Source organism: Pavona decussata, unplaced genomic scaffold, assembly GCF_977016875.1.
Source record: "Pavona decussata unplaced genomic scaffold, jaPavDecu1.1 SCAFFOLD_76, whole genome shotgun sequence".
Classification (NCBI taxonomy): Eukaryota; Metazoa; Cnidaria; class Anthozoa; order Scleractinia; family Agariciidae; genus Pavona; species Pavona decussata.
In genome coordinates, this window is record NW_028145494.1 from 655,001 (window position 1) to 669,704 (window position 14,704).

The 14,704-nt window shown below is 37.4% G+C and overlaps 2 long non-coding RNA genes across 2 annotated transcripts; one reads left to right on the plus strand and one right to left on the minus strand.

Annotated features, from left to right (window-relative positions):
- Nucleotides 1-4,928: 4,928 nt before the first annotated feature.
- LOC146476487 (uncharacterized) lies at nt 4,929-8,146 on the plus strand. Its single transcript, XR_014865587.1, has 2 exons — nt 4,929-5,351; nt 7,963-8,146. It is a non-coding gene; the product is annotated as an uncharacterized LOC146476487 (long non-coding RNA).
- A 447-nt stretch (nt 8,147-8,593) lies between these two features.
- Nucleotides 8,594-14,047, minus strand: LOC146476488 (uncharacterized). Its single transcript, XR_014865585.1, has 2 exons — nt 13,503-14,047; nt 8,594-8,778 (listed from the first exon to the last, which is right to left on the minus strand). It is a non-coding gene; the product is annotated as an uncharacterized LOC146476488 (long non-coding RNA).
- Between the last annotated feature and the right edge of the window lie 657 nt (nt 14,048-14,704).

Genomic DNA, 14,704 nt, shown 5'->3' on the forward strand with positions numbered 1-14,704 from the left:
GGGGCATAACGCAAAAACGTGTTAAGATTACCGTATACCTTTAGAGGTGTCTCGCGTCCAAGCAATGTAGCGCGTCCGGTTTAAAATAGTAGATACTTAAACCCCATATCAAATTAAAGCTTATAGAGTTAGCTATCAAACTATACCAAGAATTTTGAAATAAAATAAATTGTCGAATTTTTGACGACCTCTAAATGCAAGCGTCGTAATCACCTTTTGAAAGCTACAAGTCAAAGCGAATTTTGTTTTTCGCTAATTTAATTTTTTCCTCAGTTTCCGAACCCAATGCGTTAAAAAAGCGTGTGCAAAAGTTACAGAACATTTTCCAAATAGGATTAAAAAGAATGAGAAGTGATCGTACAAAAATCGCTCTCGGAGAAAAAATATTTGGAAAGAAAAAATTTGCAGAGACAGTTTTTGTTGTTTATATGTTAACCTAGCTACTGTCCGAATTTGAAGGTAAACGAACAAATTCCCTTTGAGTTTTAGCTCTTTAACTGAAATGTTCCCTTCAACTGAAACAATTGACTCGAGAAAGCAGCGCTAAAAATAAGATAATCCAGTTTGTTTCAAAATTCTTGGTATAGTTTAATAGCCCGCTTTATAAGCTTTAATTTGATATAGGGGTTCAGGTATCTACAGTTTAACTGGACGCGCTTCATCGCTTGGATGCGAGACACCTCTGAAGGTATACGGTAACCTTTATACTTTTTTAAACAGTGAACTGGTATGGCTACTGCATCCTTACCCGAGGAGGATACGTTGTCTTACGGCTGGCTGAAATTTCGTCCCAGGTGCCTGCAACACTGCGAAGTGGTTTTTGTTCTTCTTGAGTCAGTATTTTTTCACGCAAAGTTTCGTCATCAATGGCCTATACCCTGGGATCGCTAGCACGGTAGAGAAACGCTTTGCCTTTTCAAGGTAAGAATAAAGAAAATGATCACCAAAGATGAAATGTGTTGATCCTTAAACTATCTTTAAACTAGTACAACAACAAATATGTGGAAAAAGTTAAAAGAATGTGTATGTTGATATAAGAACTTTTGTTCTTTGGCCATCGTAGCTTGATCAGAAATAAAATACAAACAGGGTCAACGTCAGCGGTGAGAAGCTGATGCTTTATTAATTAAATTAGCTGTAGCTTTTATAGATTCATTGTTAAAATTGTTTTTCTTAATCTCGGTTCCGGAACCCTTGTCACTATTATATATATAGTTGTAAAAACTATAATTTTAACAGTTACTTTTGAAAATGTATGTTGACTAGCATAGGAAACGTTAAGTTATATAAAATGCGCAAGTTTATTATCTTTATCACTGTTGTTTGATATAAGAGGTTAATGATTATTGGCGCGTGTTTTTGGTACATCATATTCCGGATGTCCTAAATTCAGAATGCCTCGAAAAATTAATTAAAACAATATCTTCTTCAAAACATTAATAAGAATTCGTTTGTTTTATCTGAGCTTTGGCCATTTGGACATATTTCGTTACCGAACAACAGATACAACATAGATTTTGCACTGAGCACATTCCTTTTTCAAATTACACAGAATATGTTCTCATCAGGGGCGGGGCAGAAGACTCGTCAAATTTTCGTATCAGAATCATCCAAAAAAAGTTGACGTCACATCCGGTCAAATTGGCGCCTCGGCGAAGTCGAATGATTATGGTCGTCCAAATGTTTCAATATTCGCTAAGTTGTATTCGCTGTCGCTAAATTACATTCGCTGTCGCTAAATTGTTCATTCGCTATCGCTAAATTTCATTCGCTGTTGCTAAAACTCATTCGCTATCGCTAAATTACATTCGCTGTCGCTAAATTACATTCGCTGTCGCTAAATTGTTCATTTGCTATCGCTAAACTTCATTCGCTGTTGCTAAAACTCATTCGCTATCGCTAAATTTCATTCGCTGTCGCTAAATTTCATTCGCTGTTGCTAAAACTCATTCGCTATCGCTAAATTACATTCGCTGTTGCTAAAACTCATTCGCTATCGCTAAATTTCATTTGCTGTTGCTAAAACTCATTCGCTATCGCTAAATTTCATTCGCTGTCGCTGAGCGTTTCCATTTCATGCGCTAAAAATTAACTCAGGGTGTCCCCACACGGGAAAGTTTGTGGAAAGCCGCTAACCGCAGATTTGCATTCAAAAGCATGTAAAATCTCACGATGGCCGACGAAAAGGTATGGAAATGCTCTTCTTCATTTTAATGTCAGATTTAGTTCGCTTCTAAGCCGTTCCTCAGTGAAAAGCTGGAGCTAGTATACGAAAAGGCTTTCTGTGGGGCTTTGTTTTCAACCGTGCACATGAACTTAAAGTTTGGTTCATGGCATTCAGGCCAATGCAGTGGGACTCTGTAAAATGAGGATACGGCGGATGGCGGATGCCGGACGGCGGATGGCGGATGCCGGATAGCGGATGGGGCTTAAAAAAAAAAGAACAAAGAAAATAGGATGTTGATACTGTTAAATTTATTGGTTAATTGTCCCCTTCTAAGAAATGCTAACTTTGGCTATTTTTTTTTTTTAATTTGAATTAATTTATATCCTATTGTCAGTCAAACAGCGAAAACGCTATAGAATGTTTCTTCTCAGTCGTTTTTCAACTAAATCAGTCTGAGTTTGCAGTGGAACTCCGTACTGTAGTACGACACACCATCCGGCAAAACAACACTTTCACATTCATGAACAGTTACGGGATAATCTGATTAACGGGGAAAGTACTGTGTGAGCTCTTGTTAGGCATTATAGATTGGAAATCGTGGTTATTGTTCGAACAGACAGATCGATACAAGTTATTAAAGATGTCCAAAGATTTATATGCGTAGGATTTGCGAACGTGTCATTTTCCTCCCAGGAAATCTGCACACAAGCGACGTTTCAAGTACTTTTCCTTTCAAGTTTTGATTTAGAGCAGGGCATGTCTTGAACAATCGTGACGAATTAAAGATAGCGATTTTGTTTGTGGTCCCTCGCTGAACAACGAAATGAACTTCTCGTGCTTGAAAAAATGTCACTTTTCTTCTCTGGGAAAATTTTATGGGTTTCATATTTGGACGCGGTTTGCGGTCACGAAAAAGTTACGTTCTGCCAAGATGTCTGATGTAGAGGACGACGAGTTAGAAAAGCCAGAAATCCTCGGTTTGTTCAGCAGTGGAACACCAATTTCAGGTCCTCTTCTTCAGGAGAAAGCGAAACATTTCTCAGCGCAGTTGAACGCGGAGTCGACCGATCGCGAAAGCTTCAAAGCATCAACCGGTTGGTTAGACAAGTTTAAAAATCTTTTCACAATTAAATTATGTTTTCTTTGTTTCGTTTCGTTACATTACTGTCTCATTAATATTCATATTTTCGATTATCCGGACTATTTATTCAAGTCCCAACGAGTCCGGATAATAGAGGCTCGACTGTACCAAGTTCACGGAGAAGACGACCCCTGACAACTAGGGACTGAAGGCCGCCGGCGAGGCAACTGGGGAAAACCAGAAACTGACCGAAAAAACTGAATGTTCAAAAAAGAGAAAAAACCAAAATCCGCAATGAATATCAAAACCGAAAAGACGCAAAATCCGATCAAAAAAAGTCCCCCTATTGCAAGGCAAACTTCGCTTGTGTGCAAATTGAAAAGGAAGAAAATGACACGTTCGCAAATCCTACGCAGATAAATCTTTGGACATCTAAAAATAATCTTTTAATATCTTGTATCGATCTGTCTGTTCGATGTTCGAACAATAACCACGATTTCCAATCTATAATGCCTAACAAGAGCTCATAAAGTACTTTCCCCGTTAATCAGATTATCCCGTAACTGTTCATGGATGTGAAAGTGTTGTTCTGCCGGATGGTGTGTCGTACTAATATACGGAGTTCCACTGCAAACTCAGACTGATTTGGTTGAAAAACGAGAAGAAACATTCTGTAGCGGTTTCGCTGTTTGACTGACAATAAGATATGAATTAATTCAAATTAAAAAAAAAAGCCAAAGTTAGCATTTCTTAGAAGGTGACAATTAACCAATAAATTTAACAGTATCAACATCCTACTTTCCTTTTTCTTTTTTTTTTAAAAGCCCCATCCGCCATCTCCACCCGTCCGTACCCTCGTTATACAGAGTCCCATATTTTCCCGCCTCGACGAAGCACGATGGTGCCATGAACCAAACTTTAAGTTCATGTGCACGGTTGAAAACAAAGCCCCACAGAAAGCCTTTTCGTATACTAGCTCCAGCTTTTCACTGAGGAATGGCTTAGAAGCGAACTAAATCTGACATTAAAATGAAGAAGAGCATTTCCATACCTTTTCGTCGGCCATCGTGAGATTTTACATGCTTTTGAATGCAAATCTGCGGTTAGCGGCTTTCCACAAACTTTCCCGTGTGGGGACACCCTGAGTTAATTTTTAGCGCATGAAATGGAAACGCTCAGCGACAGCGAATGAAATTTAGCGATAGCGAATGAGTTTTAGCAACAGCGAATGAAACTTAGCGATAGCGAATGAGTTTTAGCAACAGCGAATGAAATTTAGCGATAGCGAATGAGTTTTAGCAACAGCGAATGAAATTTAGCGATAGCGAATGAGTTTTAGCAACAGCGAATGTAATTTAGCGATAGCGAATGAGTTTTAGCAACAGCGAATGAAATTTAGCGATAGCGAATGAGTTTTAGCAACAGCGAATGTAATTTAGCGATAGCGAATGAGTTTTAGCAACAGCGAATGAAGTTTACCGATAGCGAATGAACAATTTAGCGACAGCGAATGTAATTTAGCGACAGCGAATGTAATTTAGCGATAGCGAATGAGTTTTAGCAACAGCGAATGAAATTTAGCGATAGCGAATGAACAATTTAGCGACAGCGAATGTAATTTAGCGATAGCGAATACAACTTAGCGAATATTGAAACATTTGGACGACCATAAATGATGGCGTCCGGGTCAGGCATGATTTCTTCGGATTTTTGAGCCATCAGTATTAGGAACTGTGAACTGTGGATATGAAAGATGTTGTAAAGATATTGCTTCGACTTCATGGGCAAGGGTTTTCCAAAGGAGTGATTTTTTCCTATTGTTTTGACGGAAAATACGATACAGCTAAGCGTCGTGTCATGGCGAAAATTTCACACTCTCAAAACGAGTGGCGTTCAGACTTTTGGCTCTTGTGGCTTCTGATCGTTCGAAAGCTGAAATTTTAATAGCCTATCCCGTGTGCAACATAATGGAGGAGACATCGTCAGTCATAGTTTGCAGTGTTAACATCGGGAACCTAATTATCACTCGACGTGAAGTGTTGGAAGCCTGTATCATTGAAGTGTTCCAATTGTCTTCGTTGTAAGGGACTCGTAATCTTCGAGGTGAGTAAATGTAGTTATCTTCATTTCCAGTTTTTTTCTGCCGACGTGAGTACCTTTACATGTGGGCTATAGAGTAATAAGTCGGTTTTGTGCTTCGTAGTTCTTTCATAAAGACGCAAGTGACGTTTAATTAATAAATAGTTCATATCATGTTGTCCTGTAAGTGCGGGCTTGAGGAGGGGCTTGAGTCAGAAAATGTATCTGCCTGGCCTGGTTCATATTGCTACAGCTAGTGTGAGACAGTTGTTAAAGTTATTGATGTCAAGCCATCTTAAACAATAAATTAAATAGCATTATTGCGAATGACATTATTTCTCAAGTATTCAAAGCAACAACCCCTTCACCCTTTACTTCATCTGCACTCTCACCACCGGGGTGCTCATGGGTTAAGGCTTTTTATACATTTGTACTATAATTATGCACATGTGACATCAAACTATGGTAAGAACAAACAGTATGCCACAAGCCACAGATAAGTGGCATGACCGATGATCTTACCTTGGTTTGATGTCCTCTTTGGGTTGTCAAAGGACACATGGAAGGCCAAATGGACTTTGAAAACTCTTTATGGCTGACAATGTCATTTGTACATCATATAATTATTTACCAGTTATTTCACATATGTTAGTTGGTGCCAAATATTTAAGGCTGGGGAATTGTCTTTTTCTCTGTGTCAAAGGTTGGGGAAGAGAACATAAAGTAAAAAAATATTGCAAATTCCTGAAGGTTATCTAGCAGCAGAAATTGATTAAGTTCTAATAATATTGTCTCCTTTGAACAAATGAAATTCAAAGTTCATTTTGACAAGGAATTTTGAGTTCTGTTCAATTCAATGAAAAATCAAAAGTTCAAATTATAACCACACAATCCACAGGCGTCCCAAGCTCACGTTTAGAGAAAGCGAAAAATTAATTATCTATTTATTCATATATGCGTCACGGCTGTGTGAGTTGGAACGTGACCTTTCATCTTACGCGGTGTTAGGTTACATGAGAACCGTTGAGAATTTGAGCGCTTTATAAGACGTTGTATGGGGAATAAAATATCGTTCATTTAGAACGCTAAATACATTAAAATATCCTCATTTTTTACGTAAGATGATTAAAACAAACTCACCTCTTGTGTGTCCGTTGTGCTTTTGCGTTATTTTCTCTGTTTTGGGCGTTTTATGCCACCACTTTTCTCTTCTTCATTAAACGATATTTTAATGTATTTAGCGTTCTAAATGAACGATATTTTATTCCCCATACAACGTCTTATAAAGTGCTCAAATTCTCAACGGTTCTCATGTAACCTAACACCGCGTAAGATGAAAGGTCACGTTCCAACTCACACAGCCGTGACGCATATATGAATAAATAGATAATTAATTTTTCGCTTTCTCTAAACGTGAGCTTGGGACGCCTGTGCACAATCAGTTCAAAAACCACACATCAGTTCAGTGACAGACCTCAATATTATAAGAATAACTATAGGTGAATGGTTTTTTTTATTCCAATGGGGCAGATAAGAGGAAAGGGGAGGAGAGAGGGTTTTACAGGAGCGTGGTCCATACAATTCAATAAAAAAACAAAAATTCAATAACCACACAATTAATTTAAAAACCCACATTCGTTCAGTGACAGTAGACAAAAAATATGTAAGAGTAACTATATAGGTGAAATGTTTTTTATTTCAATGGGACAGGTAGGAGGAGAGGGTTTTACGGTAATGGTAACAGGCTCACACGCATTTAAAAATCTATTGCCCACTTATCCACCATCCATTGTTTGTCTTTGTAATTACATTTGGCAACAGCTGCCCAATAATGTTGCTTTTTCTTGTACATAGTTCTACTTCCTTCTTGTCAATGCAGATTAGTGGCCCGTTGGTAAATTTGTAAAAATCTAGAAGTCCTATGGTTCATTGAAAATCAAAAGGTCAAATAACCATAGCAACAGTTCAAAAAACACACATCAGTTCAGTGACAGTAGACCTTAAATGTAAGAAAAACTATAGGTGATGTGTTTTCAACTTTCTCTCCTTCATGGTTGTCAAGGATGCAAATGAGAGGCCTGTTTGTAAATTTCATATTAGTTCAATTCAAAGAAGGCTTAAAAATTCAGAAAGGGGAATTATATAAATGTGTATATATTTATTAACCACCTGGCCCCAGTTGTTCAAAGAGTGGATAACTTTATCCACTGGATAAGTCACTATCCAGCAGAGTACATGTACTCCAATCAATGCTTTTGGCAAGTTTTCCACACAATCCCATTCTTAAATTTGACATATGCTTCTACTCTGTTCAGAAATTATAGGACTATCATAAAAATCTTGCACACATTTTATCTTCTGGATAGCAAACTATCCAGTGGATAAAATTATCTGCCCTTTGAACAACTGGGACCTGAGTGATAGCAGACCTCCAAATTAAGAAAATTTACTGGTGTGGGTGTTTTTATTTCAATGGGTCTTGCAGGGGGAAAGGGAAGGGAAGTGGACAAATATGTTTTCATTATATTAATAGGTTTATACATTATATTTCCATGGTTGATAATTTTCCTTACCTAGATGAAATTTTTAGGGATTTAATGTTTTTAATTTTTCATTTCAATTCTATTATTTTTAGAGATTTAAACAAAAACTCAAAAGGAAAGAGACCAGCAAATCCCCCCAGACATGGCAAGAAAGGAAACAGACAGCGAAAGGAAGAAAGCAACAAGACCGGAAGTTACACTATTTTAACACACCCCATTCTTATCCTTCGTACCTCGCTCTCCCTGTCCCCCTCCCCTCACACACACACACACACCCCCCCACACAAACACCAAAAAAAATGGGGTGTGTTGAAATACCGTAACATTCAGCCTGTTTTTTAGTAATTATAATATTGCAGTATAAAATGTACTGTTTGTGCTTGTTACGTTGTTGAAATAAAATAACCCTTTAAAGAAATTTGCAACAAAAAAATTTTTAAAAATATCCAAGACCGGAAGAAACTGCGATTGCATGCAGTTAGCAGAAGACAAGGAGGAGCTTGCAAAAAGGGAAACAGGGATTGTGGCACTTGCGAGAAGAGTCAAGAAACAAGAAGAGTTAGTTAAAAAGTAAACCAAAAAAACAAATAGAAAAAAAAAAAAAGTAATGGAGGCCAAGCGGGTGGCTGCCCAGCTAAGGCTTATGGCTGGTCAGCTTGGCTGACCAAATTTTGGATCATACGAATACGTCAATGTAATCAAACACAATGCTGTACACCAATGTGGAAATTATTGTCAGCAGACATTTATTAGTCTTTGACTCAGTAAATTATAATAAATCATATAGCTAAGCGGCCATTGCAGTTACTCCTGGTCTTGTCACATTCTTCCTTTCGCTGTCTGTTTCCTTTCTTGCCGTCTCAGGGGGATTTGCCGGTTTCTTTCCTTTGTAGTGTTTGTTTAAATCTCTAAAAATAAAATAATTAAAACAAAAAATTAAAAACATTAAATCCCTAAAAATTTCATCTAGGTGCGGAAAATTCTAAACCATGGTAATATAACATTTAATTAAACCCTATTAATATAATGCAAACATATTTGTCCACTTCCTTCCCTTTCCCTACCTGCAAGACCCATTGAACTAAAAACACCCACACCAGTAAATTTTCTTAAGTCTGAGGTCTGCTATCACCCAGGTGGTTAATAAATAAATAATATACATTTATATAATCCCCTTTTTGGGGGAGGGGTGGGAGGTTTGTTGTTTTGGTGTGGTGATTGAATTTCTAAGCCTTCTTTGAATTGAACTAATATGAAATTTACAAGCAGGCCTCTCATTTGCATCCTTGAAAAGCATGGGGGAGAGAAAGTTGAAAACACATCACCTATAGTTTTTCTTACATTTAAGGTCTACTGTCACTGATCTGATATGTGTTTTTTGAACTGTTGCTATGGTTATTTGACTTTTTGATTTTCAATGAACCATAGGACTTCTAGATTTTTACAAAATTATTTACCAACGGGCCACTAATCTGCATTATTGACAAGAAGGAAGTAGAACTATGTACAAGAAAAAGCTACATTATTGGGCAGCTGTTGCCAAATATGATTACAAAGACAAGCAATGGGTTATGGATAAGCAGGCAATAGATTTTTAAATGCATGTACAGTGTAAGCCTGTTACCATTATTTGTAATACATAAATACTTATTGGTTTCACTTGTACTTTCTGCCTACTCTAAATATGGACCACGCTCCCGTAAAACCCTCTCCTCTTACCTGTCCCATTGAAATAAAAAAACATTTAACCTATATAGTTATTCTTACAATTGTCTACTGTCACTGAACGAATGTGGGTTTTTGAATTGATTGTGTGGTTATTGAATTTTTGTTTTTTTATTGAATTGTATGGACCACGCTCCCGCAAAACCCTCTCCCCTCCCCTTTCCTCTTATCTGCCCCATTGGAATAAAAAAAAACCTTTCACCTATAGTTATTCTTACAATATAGTAAAAACTCATGTATAAAAACCTAGAATTTTTGGGTTCAGGCTGAATGGGTTCTTATATTTTGGGGTAGTTTTTCCAAAGTCAGGCTGATTAGGTTCTTATTTATAGGATTTGTCATAGTGATACAAAAAGTCAGGGCACTATACAGATTCAAGTCCCAAGACTACACCAGTATAATTTTATACAGTACTACATATTCTATATTCTGTATTTAAAATATTTTCAATTTTGAAGTTTCTTCATTGTACTACATACTGTATTAAACCAATAATTTTCATGGTATATTTCTCAGAAATTTCACAATAATTATTTCTAACAAAATCCAGTATTTTGGCCTTACAATAAGAGTGTTTTTTGTATAAGAACCTATTTTTCTTTGCCAGGCTAAATAGGTTCTTATATATTTGGGTATTAAAATGCCCAATTTCAGCCTGTAGGTTCTTAAATCACTACGTTCTTATACGTGGGTTTTTACTGTATTGAGGTCTACTGTCACTGAACTGATGTGTGGTTTTTGAGCTGATTGTGTGGTTATTGAACTTTTGATTTTTCATTAAATTGAACAGAACTCAAAATTCCTTGTCAAAATGAACTTTGGATTAATAATAATAATAATAATAATAATAATAATAATAATAATAATAATAATAATAATAATAATCTTTTGTTAGGAAGCTTCCGTTCACTAAACGTGGTTTTCAGAAAGGTCCTATAGAGATTAAAATATACAAAAGGTCAAAAAAATACAATATATAAGACAAAATTACAAAATAACAAAAACAGCAATTCAAACTAGAAGCTGAAACTACAAAGATATCATTGATGGGGTTAAAAACTTCAAATTGATAAAAAAATAAAATCAAAGGCTCCTGTGAGCCAACTCGTGAATGCAGATGACACATAGTAATTGCAATTTAGACGGCTACGGAAACTTCCTCAAAAGCTAAAAGAAATTATATCTTTGCCCGATTATGTAACGAAAAATGACCATTCTTGTACTATTAAAATGATTGTCAAATTATTCTGTACAGATTGAATAAGCCGATTATTCTGATGCGCCGATTAAAAAATATCACGTGTTTTTTTTATTCAAAGTTTATAGGAGCACGCCATGTGCAGCTACGTCATGCAAGTCCGCGGCTACTGGATTTCGCGATCGGGCTAGTGGATTCTAACCATCACTTGCCCGATGGGCAAGTGAAGTTTTTTTGGGAATTAAAATTACAAAATTACTGTAGGGCAAGCCGATCTCACAAAGGGAAATATGTTCAACAAAGTATCGCATTACGATTCATGCCCGACATAAATGCGTGAAATTTTTCCTTTGGAGTTCAGTCCACGCAATCCTCAAGTAAAAATAATGAACTATGACAAGCTCTTGCTAAATAAGAATTATTTATCGACCGCGTCCTTTTGCTTTCCCATAAATTACCAGTTGTAAATTTCGAAAATGAAACATTTTTTCCCTTTGAAACCTCTATGAAAGCTGACAAGATCTTAAAAGTGTTCATTTCACCAGAAATTTGCATAATTTTGTTTACGACGTCAATGATGCGTGACATGGCACGTTCCGCTTTCGCGTGAAAACTGACAAATTAAATTATCTTTTAATTAAATTATTTTTAAATTAAATTATTTTTAATTCTTGAAAGAAACCGCACTTCGTAGAAAAAAACGAAAAAATCCTATAACTTTGCTCAGATTCAACGAAAAATCCCCATTCTTACACTAAAATGATTGTCAAATTATTCTCTACAGAATGAATGAGAGAATTCTGACGCGTCGTGAAACAAATTTTCACGTTTTTTTTTTTTTTCACTAATTGAGTTTACGACCCCGGACTTTCTGAAAAACTGAAAAAACTTGAAACTTTGCTCAGATTGAACGAAAAATCGCCATTCTTGCACTAAATGATCGTCAAATTATTCTCTACATATTGAATAAGAATTTCCTGATGCGCCATGAACAACAAATGTTCGCGTGTTTTTTAGCACTAATTGAATTTAAAACTCATTCACTGCGCACGCCCGAAAGTTAACGACAAAACCGACTGATCGACTGATCGACCGACCAAGTCGAGAGTCAGCTATCGCTATAACTCGTTCATTGCGCATGCGCGCATTCACGAGTTAAAAATGATAAAAGCAAAAAAGCTAAAACTACAAAAATTCTTACCGATAAGGTTAATTAAAAAACCTGGCAAACATGTTTCGCTTAAAAAAAATTTCATTGGTTCAAAGGAGACCATATTATTAGAACTTAATGTATGGGTCAATTTCTGCTGCTAGATAACCTCCAGGAATATGCAATATTTTTTTACTTAATGGTTGTGTTTTCACTAGGCCAATTTACTAGCCGAACATTCTTTCTTGGTGGTTGTTTACAGACTGACATTAACTAGTTAAACATGGTATCTGTTTTCATTGTGCAATTTAACCCAGAATTTGAGCCGCTAAATTAAATATTCAACTTACAAAAGCGCGCAACTTTCAAAAATGGCAGCAGGCGAATTATGTTGATTCTCACTATATTTATGCCAAAAAGAAGGAGTTTCTCTCAGAGGATACGGTTAACGTCTCTACAGATGAGGAGGATGCGACGAAATGTTATCCAACGGCAAGACAACATTCATCGCTGTAAGTGCAAGGCCGTGTGGGCTTATCCGGCAAGACCACAGTTTTGGTTTTGAGGTATTGTTGAAGTCATCTGTCGTTTTTCTGTTTCGCAAAGTGAACCACGAGTCGAACTGAAGCACGAGACTAGCGTCTAGTAAATAATATTGCCAAATTACTTGACAGGCGGCTGTCACTACGTGCAATGTGATTGGCTGCAGTATTTACCAGGGCAAGTTATACCATCTCGCGAGGTAGTATAACTCTGCGTGATTTTCCGGTCTTAAAGGCGAGATAATCTCTTGTTTTCTCTCATGAAAACAGCTTGCATTTTTAACTCGCTAGCTAAAATTGTCCTAGTGAAAACACAACCAATGTTCTCTTCCCCAACCTTGGACACAGAGAAAAAAGACAATTCCCCACCCTTAAATATTGGGCACCAACTAACATATGTGAAATAATCGGTAAATAATTATATGATGTACAAATGACATTGTCAGCCATAAAGAGTTTTCAAAGTCCATTTGGCCTTCCATGTGTCCTTTGATAACCCAAAGAGGACATCAAACCAAGGTAAGATCATCGGTCATGCCACTTATCTGTGGCTTGTGGCATACTGTTTGTTCTTACCATAGTTTGATGTCACATGTGCATAATTATAGTACAAATGTATAAAAAGCCTTAACCCATGAGCACCCCGGTGGTGAGAGTGCAGATGAAGTAAAGGGTGAAGGGGTTGTTGCTTTGAATACTTGAGAAATAATGTCATTCGCAATAATGCTATTTAATTTATTGTTTAAGATGGCTTGACATCAATAACTTTAACAACTGTCTCACACTAGCTGTAGCAATATGAACCAGGCCAGGCAGATACATTTTCTGACTCAAGCCCCTCCTCAAGCCCGCACTTACAGGACAACATGATATGAACTATTTATTAATTAAACGTCACTTGCGTCTTTATGAAAGAACTACGAAGCACAAAACCGACTTATTACTCTATAGCCCACATGTAAAGGTACTCACGTCGGCAGAAAAAAACTGGAAATGAAGATAACTACATTTACTCACCTCGAAGATTACGAGTCCCTTACAACGAAGACAATTGGAACACTTCAATGATACAGGCTTCCAACACTTCACGTCGAGTGATAATTAGGTTCCCGATGTTAACACTGCAAACTATGACTGACGATGTCTCCTCCATTATGTTACACACGGGATAGGCTATTAAAATTTCAGCTTTCGAACGATCAGAAGCCACAAGAGCCAAAAGTCTGAACGCCACTCGTTTTGAGAGTGTGAAATTTTCGCCATGACACGACGCTTAGCTGTCTCGTATATTCCGTCAAAACAATAGGAAAAAATCACTCCTTTGGAAAACCCTTGCTCATGAAGTCGAAGCAATATCTTTACAACATCTTTCATATCCACAGTTCACAGTTCCTGATACTGATGGCTCAAAAATCCGAAGAAATCATGCCTGACCCGGACGCCATCATTCGACTTCGCCGAGAGAGGCTGCTGGGCGCCAATTTGACCGGATGTGACGTCAACTTTTGTTGGATGATTCAGATACAAAAAAAGTGCCAGGCGTTATGGAGTGTTCTCCCCCGCCCCTGGTTCTCATCAAAAAACCGCCCCAAGCAAGATAAGGTTGCACTGATGGCGAGGTTTTCTGCCCTTAGCGAAAGTTTGCTATAACAATTACTATGAATTAAGTGTTTCAACAGTTACAAGATAGGAATGATGCAGAGTAGCTATGAAATAGCCACAATGATCGTCACTCCAGTAGTCAGCGTCTTTGGCGGTTCGCGTAAGAAGCCAGTATTTTGTGGCTGGGGACTGTTCACGATGGCTGTGGGCTTCTTTATCTTCACTTTGCCTAATTTCATCTCGTCACCATACAAAGCTGGTATGTAAAATGAAGTGCACTGATCAAAGGTCTCAGCCGGTCCACTAGGTATCGATCTCCAGCCAAATGATTATAAGTTGACATAATGTACTATGTGAAAATATGCCTCACTCCTGGGAGGGGGGGGGGGGGGGGGGTTTCTCCCTTATGTGACCATAACGGGGACGTGCGGCCCGATAGGGTATGGTTTTTAGGGTGTTTTGTCTTGAACGGGGTATCTATTTGACCACTTGCTGTCTTAAACAGGGTATCGCTACATGACCTAATTGGCTTAAACAGGATAAGCTTAGATGTCTGTTTATTGGGCTTTTGAAGAACGAAGCAAACATTCCCGCCCTGAATGATAAACCAAGCAATA